Below are 15,249 nucleotides of genomic sequence, written 5' to 3' on the forward strand. Positions count from 1 at the left end.
AAGAGAGAGGAGAGAGAGATAAGGAAACCAATGAACAAAAGCATAAAAGACTTATCACTGTATCCTGCCTCCATCATTATTACTGTTTCTCTTCTCTAAAGAGAGCATGCTGTAGAATGGAGAAGTTTTAACTCCTGTGTAGTTGTGGGTGGCTCTGGGTCCAGACAATCTGTGTAGATCTTACGTGAAGCTGAGGGACCCAAAGTGGTTCTACGAGGCTCAAGCCTATCCCATTCCATCACATTGTACAGCCTGCCTCTATTCTGACTTTAATTTCCATTTTGAGGACAGGAAAGGGGCTGCTGCAAATGGTGGGCAATACAAAGAGTGCAAGCCAGCAAAGAAACGCACTGCAGCTTTGGGAGGGTTTCAAAGGCATATGGTGTGTGCTCTCAAGTGTATGTTTTGGTGGCTGTGAATCTATAGGCTGGCATAATTAATGAACGTGGTGGAAGCCAGTCTGTTCAAGAATAGCATAACGGCTTCTCTCGCTAGCAGTGATTTCTTCATGTAATTGCTGCAATTAGCTGAATTAGTAATGTGGACCAGCAGAGAGGTACCACACGACGGTCTCTGGACACAGGTAAGGTTATTTCTGGTGAGCAGAAAAACTTTCGATTTCAGTAGTAGTAATTCAACTTGAGACAACTTTTATTTCTGTTGACTCCTACAGAAACTCCCCAATGCCAGAGAATCTGCTGCAAGAAATATAGGGGACCGTGGGTGTGGGCAGTAAGAAGGTCCCTTGTTACACAACAGATGAGAAGATCACTTTCTGTGCCTGGTACGTACTGCATGCACAACAAATACTGTTCAATTCATTACTTAAGTAATTAATACAAATCTTATATGAAAAACAAACTTTTGTCCTGTTATGTGTGTAAGGGTACTCAATATATAGAGTATATACTGGTTTACTGCTCTAATTCCCCGTGCATCGAGGTCTGAATCCATATTCAAAAGGAAAAGCAATTACAAGCCAGACGCTGTGCTAGACATGTATATATATTTATGAGTTATAGTTATTATTAATTAATTAGAAATAATTCACATAACAGTCGTTTGGGATAGGGATATTATACTTTTAAAGAGAACTGAAGATCAGAGAGGATAAGTGAGTTGCTGAAGGACATACAGCTACTAAGAAACATAGTGGGGATGTGAACAAATACATTTTAGTCAAAGTCTGCATTTGTGGCCCCCATAGGCTTCTGTATACTCTTTCTTACATGATGTTAAGGACTGATTTATGTCCCCCCCAAAAAAAAAATCGTATATGGATGTTCTAACTCTCACACCTCAGAATGCGACTGATATTTGGAGAAAGGGTTGTTAAAGAGATTATGAAGTTAAAATGATGTCGTTAGGGTAAGCCTAATCCCATATGACTAGCGTCCTTATAAAAAGAGGAGATCAGGACTCTGAGAGGGATGACCTGTGAAGGCACAGGGAGCAGAGAGCCATCGAAAAGCCACGGAGAGAGGCCTCAGAAGAAACTAAGTCAGCTGACACCTTAACCTTGGACTGCTAAATTCCAGAGCTACAGGAAAATAGATTTCCATTGTTTAAGCCACCCAGTCCATAGGACTTTGTTATGGCAGCCCTAGCAAACGAATACACATGACAACCCATACACTTAGCATTTTCAGACAACATCCGTTTTGCAATAGACACGCTAGGCCTGGAATTAGCAGACACAGCGAAGAATAGTAGAAAAACCGCACTAGGTAATTGATTCCACTTAACTGACAGTGGCAGAGAGACGCCTTACACCGCATTATTGATCTTTATTCTACATCTGACAGGGAGATATGTCAACCCCTGCTCCTCCCTAAAGTTAATAGGAAAAGAATTTTCAAACATACTTTTTTTTTTTTTTTCCAATTAGACATTACTGGAGTGTGCATTTCATTTCCAGCAACTGATGCTGGCAGTTGGATCCTGGCGTACCATCATTCCTGTTAGAGAAATGGCGATCCTAGTCCTCTGGAGCTTCTTGCTGTGATGGGGTCCTCTGCAGATCCACTGCCAGTTATTTAGGGAAGGGAGGTGGCAAGGGAATAAATGCTAACTGTACACATGCAGAAGGCAATTATACGAAGGAAACATCATCTTTGGAAGGACCACAATCATTGTTCACTAGGTCTAAAGCATGCATTATCTGTGGGGGGGATACCTCTCCCCAGGCAGCAACAATTGCTTTGGGTGCAGGGAGCAGATCTTAGATATCACATGGGTTTATGACCTACCAAAAGTCCACAGTACTTAAATGGATATACAGTATATCTATGTTATTAAAATTTTATGGGGTAAGCTCAATTAGGGGGAAAATGTCTTAAGAACCTCCCGAGAGGTTTGTAATAAAAAAGAGGTTGAGAATACCCTTCTAAAGTATAATCAATTGGAAATTAATTTGTTGGTGACCTGATTATAAGGACCTTCTAGAATCGCCATATACTGATTAACTAGTGTTGGTCCCTAGAATTGAGGGAAACCTGATGAGTTAATGAAAATCCCATGCGCTCGTCTCAAGAACGGAAGTCCAGGTAATAAAAAGGTCAGTGAGCAAATGAATGAAATCAATGCATAAGTCGAATAGAAACCAAAAAAGGCATTGACATAATTTAGTGGAATCCATAACTTAATTCTAAGAAATTTATCTTGATTTGTATTGGCCAAAGTAGTGATGTAAAGTGATTTTTCAAGAAAAGTACTAGACTCTGAAGTTGAAAGGATATTTACTATGATCCTCGGAGCTTCCCCTACCTCCTAATTCTACACAAGTTCTCTCTCCTGGGGTTTGGGGGACACTATCCATAGCCCCACTCTCCTTTCCTAGTACCACCTCAACTTCTGTCCCCAAAATGGGCCCCTAACTCACACTGCAGACCCAATATACGTCCTCTTCCATGTTCTCACTCCCTTTCTCCCCAGTTCACTGTTCTTGTACCCCAAATCACAGAGATTTGTTGTCTGCTGATCTCCCATATGAATATGGTTGAAAACAATGTTCCTTCCTGGCAACAGAAGCACTTTTTACCAGTAGCTCCTATAAATGGCGGTTAGACTCGAAGAAGGTCAGTAAGAGGCAGACCAGCAGAGTGTGGTAAGAGCAAGCCTGACTCTCCTCAGAGCACGGTTGTGAACCCCAGCGCCTGCGCTTTCCGCTGGTAGTCTGGGGGAGCAAGTCACTTGCCCTCTCAGAGCCTCCAGTTTTTCATCTGTGAAATGGGATAAACAGAGTCTTGTCGTGGACTGGGTAGGTGATTTCAATGTAATGTTAAAAGTGAAGCTCTGTTCCTGGCATATGGTGCCTGCTCAATAAATATGAGCAAAAACTCCTTCACTCAGTGCCAGCAATTCATCTGCCATGAGGAGTGATCAAGAAAAATCTACTCATGAAGATGCCAAGAGCTTAAAAAATAATTGAAAGATGGTCTGTTTCCCGTGGCTCTGAGTCCAGACATTCTGGGGATCTTATGTGAATTCAGCTTCTTCTTTTCTTTCCCTTAAACCTCATCACCACCATTTACAGCCACAGACAATGAAACTCCCAAAGCAATTACAAACATCTCAATGCCCTTCTTGCCCTACACTGTAACCAATGTTTGTTTATCTGGAGAAACTCGCTTTCAACATCGCTATGCCTGCCACAGAACACTGCGTAGTTTCAGAAAAACTTGTTCTTCCAGGGGCAGCAAGCTTTGATTTGCAAAGGACTCAGGATTAATAACACTATATTTACGGATTTCTTTCTTTCTTTCTTTCTTTCTTTCTTTCTTTCTTTTTCTTTCTTCTTTCTTTCTTCTTTCTTTCTTTCTTTCTTCTCTTTTTCTCTCTTCTCTCTTTCTCTCTTTCTCTTTCTCTCTTTCTCTCTTTCTCTCTCTCTCTCTTTCTCTCCTCTCTCTCTTTCTCTCTTCTCTCTCTCTCTCTCTCTCTCTCTCTCTCTCTCTTTTTCTTCCTTCCTTCCTTTCTTTCCTTCCTTCCTTCCTTCCTTCCTTTCTTCCTTCCTTCCTTCTTTCTTTCTTTCTTTCTTTTTTCTTCTTCTTCCTCTTCTTCTTTTTTTTTTTTTTTTAAACTATTTTTGGTCCCTGCCATCTACAAAGGTTCAAAAATTACAAACCAACGTTTGGGATGATATGTGATTAGAATCACATCCTAAAGTAATGACAGTTTGATTCAAAATTACCCTCAGAAAACTCAAGGGTTTCTTTTAGTAGCTTTTTAGTTTTCTTGTCTGTGTCCTTCCTCAAACATCAGTAAATGCAGGGTCTGACTCTGAACCTTGGAAGAAAAGGCACACTTCTTTGATTATTGGTTCCCACGGCTAGTGTAATGTTGCAGATTTAGACAGATGGCAGACTCACGATACAATTATTATGAGTAGAACAGAACTATGGCCTTTTGTTTTTAAATAAAATGTAGTAGCCCTAGGCTGTGTGTGTGTGTGTGTGTGTGTGTGTGTGTTTTCCCCAAATCACAATCATTTTTTATAATTATTTCTAATTCCTTAGGAAAAAAGTGCAGTTAGTACTCTTGAGAAGAAAAAGATATCTGAACTATCTAGAATCATGCCCACTAATAACATTTACTACTTATTAAACACTTGCTATATGTAGGCTTCGTGCTAAGCAGTTAACATATATTATCTCTTTCAGTACTATAATAACCAAGGGTGTAGACATTTATAGTGACATCTGCTATATTTAATGGCTCACCCTCCATTCTCCTTCAAGTAACAGTATTGCTTTAGGAAACTCCTCTAATTGTATAGTTATCTCAAGTGTGTTCCTCAAGGTGCCTTCCGTGCCATCTTCACATTTTTGCCCTAACAATGACTGTTTGTCACAAGCTCTCATACTTCCCAACGGCTAAGCTTAAAGTGGTTACATAGTATGGTTCCCATATGTCAAATACCAACATTATAAATCATTCAAAGAAGAATAAAATAAGCATGACCACCCCCAGACCATATAATTTGACAGTGGCTGGGCTACTAGATTCACCATCAGTGATATACAACTATCTCATCAAAGTGTTTTGTTCACTCCTGTAGTACTTTAATAAATATTCATTGAACATCTATGTGCCAAGCACCGTAACAGTTTCAAGGGATAAACTGACAGATAAAGCACCGTTCCTCTGCTCTGGGAATCCATAGTCTCTGAAGAGACACCCAAGTGAACAGGCAAACTCAACCTAGTAAACTGAATGCTATCGTGAGCATAGCCTAAGGGAGCATACAGCAGGGGTGCAGAGCTGCCCCCAGGTAGAGGGGACATGGGTCATGAGCCCTCAGGGACAGGCCATAGTGCAGCAGGGGAAAGCTGAGAGCTGTGGGCAGGAGAAGAAGGGGATTCTAGGTGAAAGCAACAGTCTTGCAAAGGCTCAGAGGTATGTAAATGCAGAGTTTATTTGTGTCCCTATGAGTAGCCCAGGATGACCGAAGTGAAGGAATGTACTGTGTTTCCTTGAAAATAAGACCTAACTGGAAAATAAGCCCTAGCATGATTTTTCAGGATGACATCCCCTGAACATAAGCTCTCATGCATCTTTTGGAGCAAAAATTAATATAAGACCTGGTCTTATTTTCGGGGAAACACGATACTAGAATGACCGTTAGGCAGCTACTCGAATTAGCGTGTTCTTCTTGAAAACTTGGATAAAGAGCATGAATTTAATATCCTGTCCTATCAGACTTCTCTCCTTCTTCCCCTCCCCCTAGCTCATCATTGTCACCTGATGCATTTCCCGTGGACGTGAACACACATGGTTTCAGAAGGTACATGCGTCTGACTGCACCATTTCTCCACAGTACAGATTCAAGACCTTCCTTTGTTTTCTCAAGGGGAGGAAAATATTCTCCTGCTCCTATATATTTACCACATCCTATATTAAAAGCAATAATTCACATTACCCTATTTTACAATACGTATTTCATCGTTTTAATTCACATGTTGAAATGACTTGGTTCTGTATTAGGAATCATAAAACTAAAGATAGATATTATAATAACTTTCAATAAACTATCTGTATGGCAGGGACCCTCTTAATTCCTTTCCTGAAAGAATGTTTATTGCATTTATATTCCTTTTTTCCCCTTACCAATGCTTATTGAAATTACCTTAGAATAAATGGGGACAGAAGAAAGCTCAAAACTCGACCCACCCAAGTAAATTTACAGGCAACTTTACCTTCCGATTCCCTCAGTTTCACAAACCTGGATTCTCATTTTCCTCCAATGAGTTATTCTTTCTATAATCACCTGCTTCTAATGATTTACTCTGAAGCGCTCCGCCCCATCTCAGCACACAAATAGTTCCACATCGTTCGTCATGGCTATCCATCACTTGACGTTCAGAAAAACGTCTGCTGCTGTGATCAGAACAGCTCAAGATGTTTTCACCATGTCCCCTCCTTACTGCCCAGGTGCCTATTTGTGACTTTAAATTCCATCCTTTAACCCTTTAAATTATCCTGAGGAGAGGCTAATCATGTTGAGGGATCATCATTTTTCTCCATCCAGCCCCTTGGAAGTATGGTGATTTGACTGAGATTAAGCACAAGATACAGTAAGTTCTACCACAGAACACCTTTATGAAATTATAAATAACATACTCTAGAGCGATGATCGCCTTTCTTCCAGTGAAACAGGAAAAGAGAAGGGCCCATAAGTATTCTGAAGTCCCACAGAAACAGCCATATATCTCTGCACCTGTTTCATGCTAAAAAGAATTAAATTCCTTCAAATGCTTAGGGTTTTTGTTTTCCTCTCTGCACTTCCTTTCTGAGACGGAGTTGGCATTTAAAGTAGCTCATATGAGGGAGGTCTCACCTAGGTGCATTATGAGCATTCATTCTCTGTGTAAACAAAAGGATGTATGAGATACTTTTAATTAAATAAGAACCCACTCACTCTCGGTAAGTCAGTATCCTTTAATGAGTTTTGAAAAGTTTGACTATTTCAATTTTAATTTATTTATTAGGCTTTTCTTCCTTAAATTCTGGCCATTGCCTAGTCCCATCTTTGATCAGTGCTAACAACTTCTTCCTCCACCACCACCATCACCAGAGAGAGAGAGAGAGAGAGAGAGAGAGAGAGAGAGAGAGAGAGAGAGAGACAGAGAGAGAGAGAGACTACTGGATTATTTTTAGACTGAACCAAAGATAGAAAAATCCCAGAACTTGGACAAGCTTGTTAGAAATGATCACCTCACCCTCGCCCCAACAAACACCATCATTTCACCCAATTCTAACCCAATTCAGAAAACAACCTTAAAGCATGGTTAAGACTGTATGGATGTGATTATCTATACCTCATTTTATTCTCAGTCAAGTTCCAAAGAAGCAACTACTACGATTAGGAGAAAATGAAAACAACGATTTTAACTCATCCTCAAGTATAACAGACAGGGGAACATCGGAAGGCAGGTTGTGAAGAATGGAGACACAGAGACAAAGATCTAGTCTGCTTAAGTTGCTTTCTGAGTCTTACCTCTACGTGCCTAAGTACCTTTATAGGAACAACACCCTGTGGGTTTTAAAACCATCTTCTGAGGTTCATGTTATTGTGGTTTTTCAAGATAATATTTCTGTCTCTTCTCTCCATCTCCTCCTGGAGATAATCACTTGCCAAGTCAGATATGACTGCATACCTATTTTACTTTGCCTATATTTCTATGGAATGAGAAGGCTTTAGAGAATTGCCCTGGGCTAAAGGTACTGAGCTCAGCATAACCCAAATGAGTTAACTGGAATACAGCTCTCTAAGAAAAATGAATATTAAAAACCAAACAAATCGATACATGATTTTATTTATGCATGCATTTACTCATTCAATCAGTCTTCCTTCAGTGAATGTCTGTGAACTGCCTGTGATGTGCCAATCACTGAGTTGAGGATTAGACAGACCCCGTCCTGGTCCTCATGGATTTTACAGACAACTGGGATTTGAGCCAGGCCAAACCAGAAAACACTGGTTAGTCACTAAACAATTAGTTACAAAAACTTAAAGTGAGGTTCATAAGTGGTAACCACTGTGAGGAAAATGGATATTTACCAGCTGCCATTAAAGATATCAGTTTATATAATAGGAATCCAAGCAAATGGTATCATGAGCTTCCCGTTGAACTCTGCCCACTCCCAATAGCCTGCACATTCTTCCTCTTCTTTTCCACACTACATACACTGGAACAGGATACAGAATGATATGATTTCGAATAACTTTTGCTAATGAATTAACCTTTAAGGAAATTCCTTTGCAGACTCAAGATTTAATTAACGGTAGAAAAAACAGGCTAAGCTTTGCCAAATTTTGTGCCAAGGATTGGGGTCCTTTATTGTTACCCCTGAGGTCTTCTTGGATTATACAAATAAATGTGGTTAGGCATCGTTTTCCCCTCCCTTCCTTCTTTCCACTTTTAAGATTTTTCTTCCATCTGCACAAAAAACGAAGGGTGGATCAGGAGAGAGGGGAGGGAGGAGGGAGAAGAGAGTGGGGAGAAGGGGGATTAAACTATCTGTTGTTCAGGCAGCCTGACAGAGGGAAGAGGAGTATTGAACCACAGAAGATTAACCAAACTTCAATGTACCTTCCTAAAAGCAGGAGGAATGTAATGCTACATGGTGTTCCACTGATAAGCAAATCCCTCTAAATCCTTTCAATTTATTTCTTGGCCTGGAGAAATTACATATTATTTAGGAGGCAGGGGAAAACAAAACAAACAAAAAAAAAAACAACCAAAAAAAAAAAAACCGCCCACCAAACCACACACCATCTTTAGAAATGTAGATCTCGCACTTATTGATCACATAAGGCCTGGCTTTCACGGCCATTTTCCTTATTGGTTCTGTCCCCTCCTGGACCGCTAATTCAGAAAGGCTGAGCTGTGTTTCCCTCTGTAAACGCTTTTGGTGTTCACCACAAACCTTGTTTTGAGCACTTAGGCTCTAACCAATACAAAGGAATGCCAAGAATTTAGCTGAAGCTCCAAAGACCTACTTTTCTTTGTTGCTTGCTTACCTTCTTGCCTGACTTTCTCACTTCTTTTTTTTCCCTTAATTATTTTTATTTGAATTTGTATTTCCTTTCTAAGTGAGCTCTCTAGTCCAATATTATTAAAATGAAGCCTCAGTTTTTAAAGTGGATGGTCACTTGGTGAGTGACCAAGACCAAATATTAAGGGGCCCCACAAGTACTGATGTAGGTAGGTATCAGTCAATGGAGGTTAAAATTATGAACACATGTCTTCATCATGGAGAGCACCGATTTTTGTTTTTGTTTTGTTTTTTTTTTGCTAAAAATGTTGATATGATTCATTTCTCCATATTCTTTCTTGCTCGATAGTTCAGGGAGAAGAAGAGGTGGGTTTTTGAAAAAAGGGGGAAAAAAAGGAAAAAATGGGATCATATTTCTTTATGAGATGGTCTTCCTCTTGGCCCTCTATGTTATAGTTTAACCTTACCATCCAAATCAGGAGAAACAGCCCTTCTTGACAGTTTAGGAGCTCAACTTAGAAGACTTAATAAGACTGAAATATTAGAGGAATAAAGGAGTGGCAGGATAAAGCCAGTTCTGGATCTTGGGCAGCAACTCTGAGAAAGGATGGAAGGTAAGCTATTCAGAGTAACAAGCAGTTGTTCTCGATCTTTGGTCTCGTGATGAATCCAGACAGGCCAGCTGAGCAGGAAAGGAGCGGGAGAGCAGCAAAATATTGGGAAACAAACATAACCTAATATTTATTTTGTTTCTAGGCCACTTTTACTGAAAAGAGTGTGCAATGGAAGTGAACATCTGTCAGGTCTGCCGATGTAGAAAGGAGTTGAAAATGGTCCCCTTGAAAAAATAAGCATAACTTAATAAGCATGCTTAGTAAAGAAGAAACAAATGTAAGCTCAGGATGTTGTAGAGTGAAAGCAAGAAGGAAGATCATATGAGCGCTTAGAACTTAGTATGTGACACAAGAAACTTACCCAGAACAATCAAATGCAATGAGTTGAAGGTAAAATACAACCGATAAAAAAGACAAGATTGCCTTTTCCTTATTACCCTGAAAAGAATATCTCCCACTCAGCCATGTAATGTAATATTACAAAAGTCAGACAGGTGCCAGAGCAACAGCAACGGTTAAAGTAAGGTTTGTGCACTTGACATGATTTAATAAAATACTGAGGGAGTTACAGCTGATCTGCTGTGAGTAAGTCTGAGTCAGAATGTATGAGAGAAAAACGTGGGCCAATTGAACAAAATTTCAAACCCCAAGAGAGGGAAAGTGCAAAGGATTTGGCTTTGGATTGAGAATTCATCCAAGTCATTCATGTCTAGAAGACAACACCAATCTCCTACAGGGAAAGATTGGGGGATGGAGTCAAACAAAGCTCTTTGACTGACATTATAAATCCCAAGTTAGAGAAAGTTTTCAGGTAGTTAGTACTACATGAGAAATTCAGGAACCCTGATGGACTCAGCCTCCAGACGTCACTTCCTTATTCCCAGGCAGCAACTAGCTTTAAGAAGATAACCCCATCTTAGATGTTGATTCAAAACAATTTGCAAAAGCACACAAAATAGAACTTCTAGGTGGGAAGAGACAAGACTGTATTTCTTATTTCTGATAGATAGCAAGGCTACCAATTGTCCCTGTCCTTGCTTAGAAGCAACTGCATAGATTCACTGACAAAGTGGGTGTTGGAAATGCAGCAGGGATAGTCCCAGGCATGAGACCTTTGTAGCCACACAGGGTTCTGTGCTCACAAGGCCTTGTTTCTGGTTTAATGCTCTGCTCTCACCATCTTGAAATTCTGAGCCATTTTATTTTTGAACTTGGGTTTTAAAAGTGAAGTTCAATGGGAATAAGCAGATGAAATGCATGCAATGTGTGTGTCCACTCCTGTTCCTTACCACTACATCTACATGTAGAGTTTCCGATGCCCCAGGAAAACAGGATTCTGCGGACCCACCACGTATGGCAGTAAGAACCAAACAGATGTATTTGAATGCAACCTGCAATCTCTCTTCCTGGAAGGCTGGTATTTTGTTCTAGACAAGAGTGGCTAGGGATAAATTCTCAGTCCAAACTGACCTCATTTGCATTTCCCTCTTCTAGGATTTCATGCCACCTCTTCTGAAATGAACACAATGGTAAGTGTATTATATCTACTTTGAACCAGAAGTTGCTTAGAAAGCAGAGAAGGCAATGTTGTTCCAAGAAACATGAACAACCAAGGAAACCCATCACATCTTTTCTTCTCTGTATCAGCCATCCACTTACACTAAAAACAATGAAATAGAAAGAGAAAGACAGGGTAACTCAGAGATCTCTTCCCTTTCAGTACTCCCTTATTCATCAGTAAGTTGAAGTTAGAGGGTGCTCGTGGAAGGTACATGTATCAAAAAGTGAAATAAAAACAGCACTTTTGTGCAGCGTTTCCACGTTCCTGGTAAGAACAAAAAATACAATGGCATGTATGAGCTGTGAAATACCAGTTGTGTTATTTTGGTGATTCTGCATTCGAGTTAAATGCTCTTATACTTGCATTTAAAACTGGCATTACACAATATAAAGATGAATGGTAATAATAGCCATGCTAATAATTTAAAAAATAAGCTTTTCTTTACCTAACATGGTATTAAATAACAAATTAAAAAAACAAAAAACAAAAACAAAAAACACCATGACAAGTTGAGAGACTGGGGAAGTAAGGAAAAAGCTTGCTACTTGAATACTCTTAACATCACATTTTTCCTGCTCTTTGAACACGGGGCCACGTACTTTTATTTTGCACTGGTTCCCACAAATTGTGTAGCTGCCCCTGAGAACAATTCTGCAAAATGTTTTTGAACAGGCCAAAGGGATCTGATACGGTTTTCCGAAACTCAAATTATGACCAACAGTTTTTACTCCTGAAACGGAGTCCCTTGTGCTTCACTCCTGTGGCCTCAGGACTGTGGGTCTTAACTAGCCTTACTCCCTCCAGGGAACTTTAAGAGAAGGAGCACCCCCAGCTTCTAAACTGGTACTTCTGATGCCCGTGCCCACACCCCCACTTCCCTCTCTATCTGCCTAGACCACTGTTTCATAACATTCTAGGGACTATCCTGTAATAAGGTCCCGACCCTTGTTTAGTCCCACTTCTTTCCCATTCTGAGGAGAGTTTCAATGTAATCACTTCAAAAAAAGAATTGTGATCGCAAAAATTTCTGAAAAATTTATAGTGTCCTTAAATATACACAGAGGTAGTGTGGTGGACGGCAAAGCACAAAGTGAGAAGCAACCATACAGAACCAAGGACCTTTACTCGCATTGCCTGTGAGGCAGACGTGCCTGTGAGAACTGCAAGACAGGTGGATCTTGGGCAAAGTGGGCTGCCCTTCCGAACTGGCCCTTTTAGAAGTGAAAGCCACCAATTCTGCTGAGTCGGTGGCATCTTTAAAAACTGTGTCAGAAGAGTATTTTTAATTTACACTCTGCCTCTTTGAAAGAAATCAATATGTCATTTGCTGAAACTTCTTTTTTTTTTTTTTAATCCTAGCATCTTTACTTAGCTTTTCTGTATATTTTCCCCTAGTCTTCTAGGGAGCAAAGAAAAAAAAAATGTTTTGTTTGTATTTCTATTGATTAAACCACTTTGAGCAAAAAATAAACAACTAAATACAGCCAAGTAGTTTTAATGACAATCTTTTAGGGATCAAGATCTCTGAGCAACACAGTTTCTTATTCTAGGTGATTGGAAATAAACAGAAATCAATAAAGCAGAATTACTGGGCGATAAACAAGAGAAGCTACATTCATAATTTAAGAAGCTTCTTTTTATGCATTCATTACTGAAGAATGCACTCGAGCCCCATTCTATTTTTACAGCAGCTTAGATTTCCTCCCAGCATGTCGTCTGTCTCCTGCTTTTTTGAGGGGTGGGGGAGGGAAGTGCTGAAAAAGAGTCGCTCTAGCATACCTCCTGAAGCTCCTACATTCCTAAGGCCACTCAAAGGAACCAAAGACAAAAGAAGGTGCTTTGTACACTAGGCAAGTATTGATTCCTCAAACACATCCTACCCCAGACTCCTCTGTGTCTAGCCAAGTGCTGGGTGAGTCAAGGCCATGGCATAACATGGGGGTGTGGGGCCTGATGCAACATGGTCCTTGCCTTCCAAGTCTTTCCAGTGCAGCAGGAAAGGCAAATGTGAAGAGACATTGTCAATATCCATTCTAATCTTCCTCCTTGCTAGGGCTGGCAATGTGACCAGCCTAACCAAGCATCTTTTGCAACTACAGGTGGCCATATGGCATTGATCTAGACAAAATGATCCATAAGGAAGTCTGCTAAAGGTTCTGGAAATGTTTGTTCTATTCCTGATGAAAGAGGACGACTTGGCTGGTCCAAGTGCTTCCTCTTCTGCCCTGGGTTTGGATGGGATATTTGGAGCTGCAGCAGCTATCTTGTGACTACAAGGTGGCCAGTGAGAAGGAAAAGCCAAGAAAAGACCTCAGAAGCTAACTCTGATATTGTCAAATATATATGAGCCCAAGCAAACAGCTTTCTACTTTCCGGACTCCAGAATTCTTGTGCGGTGAGAAAATGTATCCCTTCTTCAGTCACTGCAGGTCAAGTTCTCTGTTACTAAAAGATGAAAACAATCATACTGTAGAGAGAGCACTGCATAGAGAGCAATCAGAGCCAGAGACAATACAAGGCACTGCGCGAGCAGTCTCTGCCTTTGGCGCCTATCAGTTCCCTGAGTGGCGGTTTAGTAATATCCAACTGGGACTTGGAAAGCTCTACAGTCGTTTCAATACTCTCATCTACCAATTCTGTGGCCCAGATGAAAGTCCAAAATGAGTTCCAAACGGGAGAGATCATTTTGGGGTGGGGAATGTAGAGAGAAACATTTTTACTGTAGTAAGGGAAAATAGTGTCAACTGAATATTTTGCAACTATCTGCAATCAACACATGCCCGACTGAATGGACCATGTCTGCTTTCTCCTGCTGCATTTCTTGCCTCTGCCTTTTGAGGCATCACCCACCAGGAACAGGCCATGCCCTCAGGGTCATCTTTGAGTCTGCCCTGCTGAGAACCACACCTCTAGGCACCGAGCTCAAGAAGCCCACTCTAAAAGGTTGCTTTTTCCTTTCTATGGCCCTGACTGCCTTCCTGACATTCTGTAACCAAGCTCTCTGCCTCCACTTATCTCTCTTCAATAAATGAACCCCAGAAAGTATCACTAGAATAAAAACAAAGCTTTCAATGTGCCATGTTGCTGGTCCGAATTTATCCCATTGCCTATCAAATATGTCCAGACTTAATTTTTTTTTTTTAATTTAAGATCCTGCACCTCTAGATTCCAATGTGACTTTGTAGCCCTATCTTTCCCTATGATTTTCCCTGATAAGCACCTCTACAGTCCAACTATATAATAAATGTTTGCCATGTTCTGAACAAGCCTGATAATTTCCCGACAGTGTTCTGGCTTATACTGCTCCTTTCCCAGCACGGTTTGCACTTGATTTTGTAAGTGCATTTATACCTGGGAAAATTCTACAGATTCTTCTTTAAGGCCCAACCAAAATGCACTTTTCATGCAGCTTTTTCCGGATCTCTATGGCTGGAAAATAAAATACTCTAGCATGCCAACTCAGTACTTTCGGCAAATCTCACTTAGCGTACTTATTATACTCTGACTTATAATATATATCTGACTTATATCTCCCATCTACTTGATTGCAACTTGAAGGAAGGAACGGGCCTCGTCTAGAGCCAACTATGCTATCAAGGAAAAATTGTTGGGTTTGGGGTCAGAAAGCAAGGTTCTGTCCCTGCTACACTCAATTTTCCTCTTCTGTAAATCAGAAACAATGACTTCCACCTCACGTGATTGTTACGTGGATTGAAATGAATACCATGACTCAGAGACGTTATTATTCTGTGATGTTTTGTTAATATTATGACATTATTTATTGTTGGTTTGAAATCACCCACAAGACTACGACAGTGTTGGACCAGAGTTTGGTTGCACAATATATATTTAAATGGATAGCAGGTGCTCTCGAAATGTCTACTGATTTTAAATAGAATTGGGTAAGCCAAAAGTCATGTTTAAAGAGTGGAATGATAGGGGATAGAGAGGGAATTACTTCCCATTCTTGTTGGATGATTATTAATTCTCACCTTTGGAGGTGTCCGGAAGGAATACTTTTATCAGCTGTTTGTCAAGAAAGAGGGTTAGTTTGGAAGAACATATTTGCTTTCAACA

At 40.3% G+C, this 15,249-nt stretch overlaps 1 protein-coding gene across 7 annotated transcripts in view; it reads right to left on the bottom strand.

Annotated features, from left to right (window-relative positions):
• The window catches only part of NRXN3 (neurexin 3), a 1,454,076-nt gene that overhangs the window by 48,498 nt on the left and 1,390,329 nt on the right, over nt 1-15,249 (bottom strand). The window lies entirely within an intron of this gene.

This window comes from Rhinolophus ferrumequinum, chromosome 6, assembly GCF_004115265.2.
Source record: "Rhinolophus ferrumequinum isolate MPI-CBG mRhiFer1 chromosome 6, mRhiFer1_v1.p, whole genome shotgun sequence".
NCBI lineage: Eukaryota > Metazoa > Chordata > Mammalia > Chiroptera > Rhinolophidae > Rhinolophus > Rhinolophus ferrumequinum.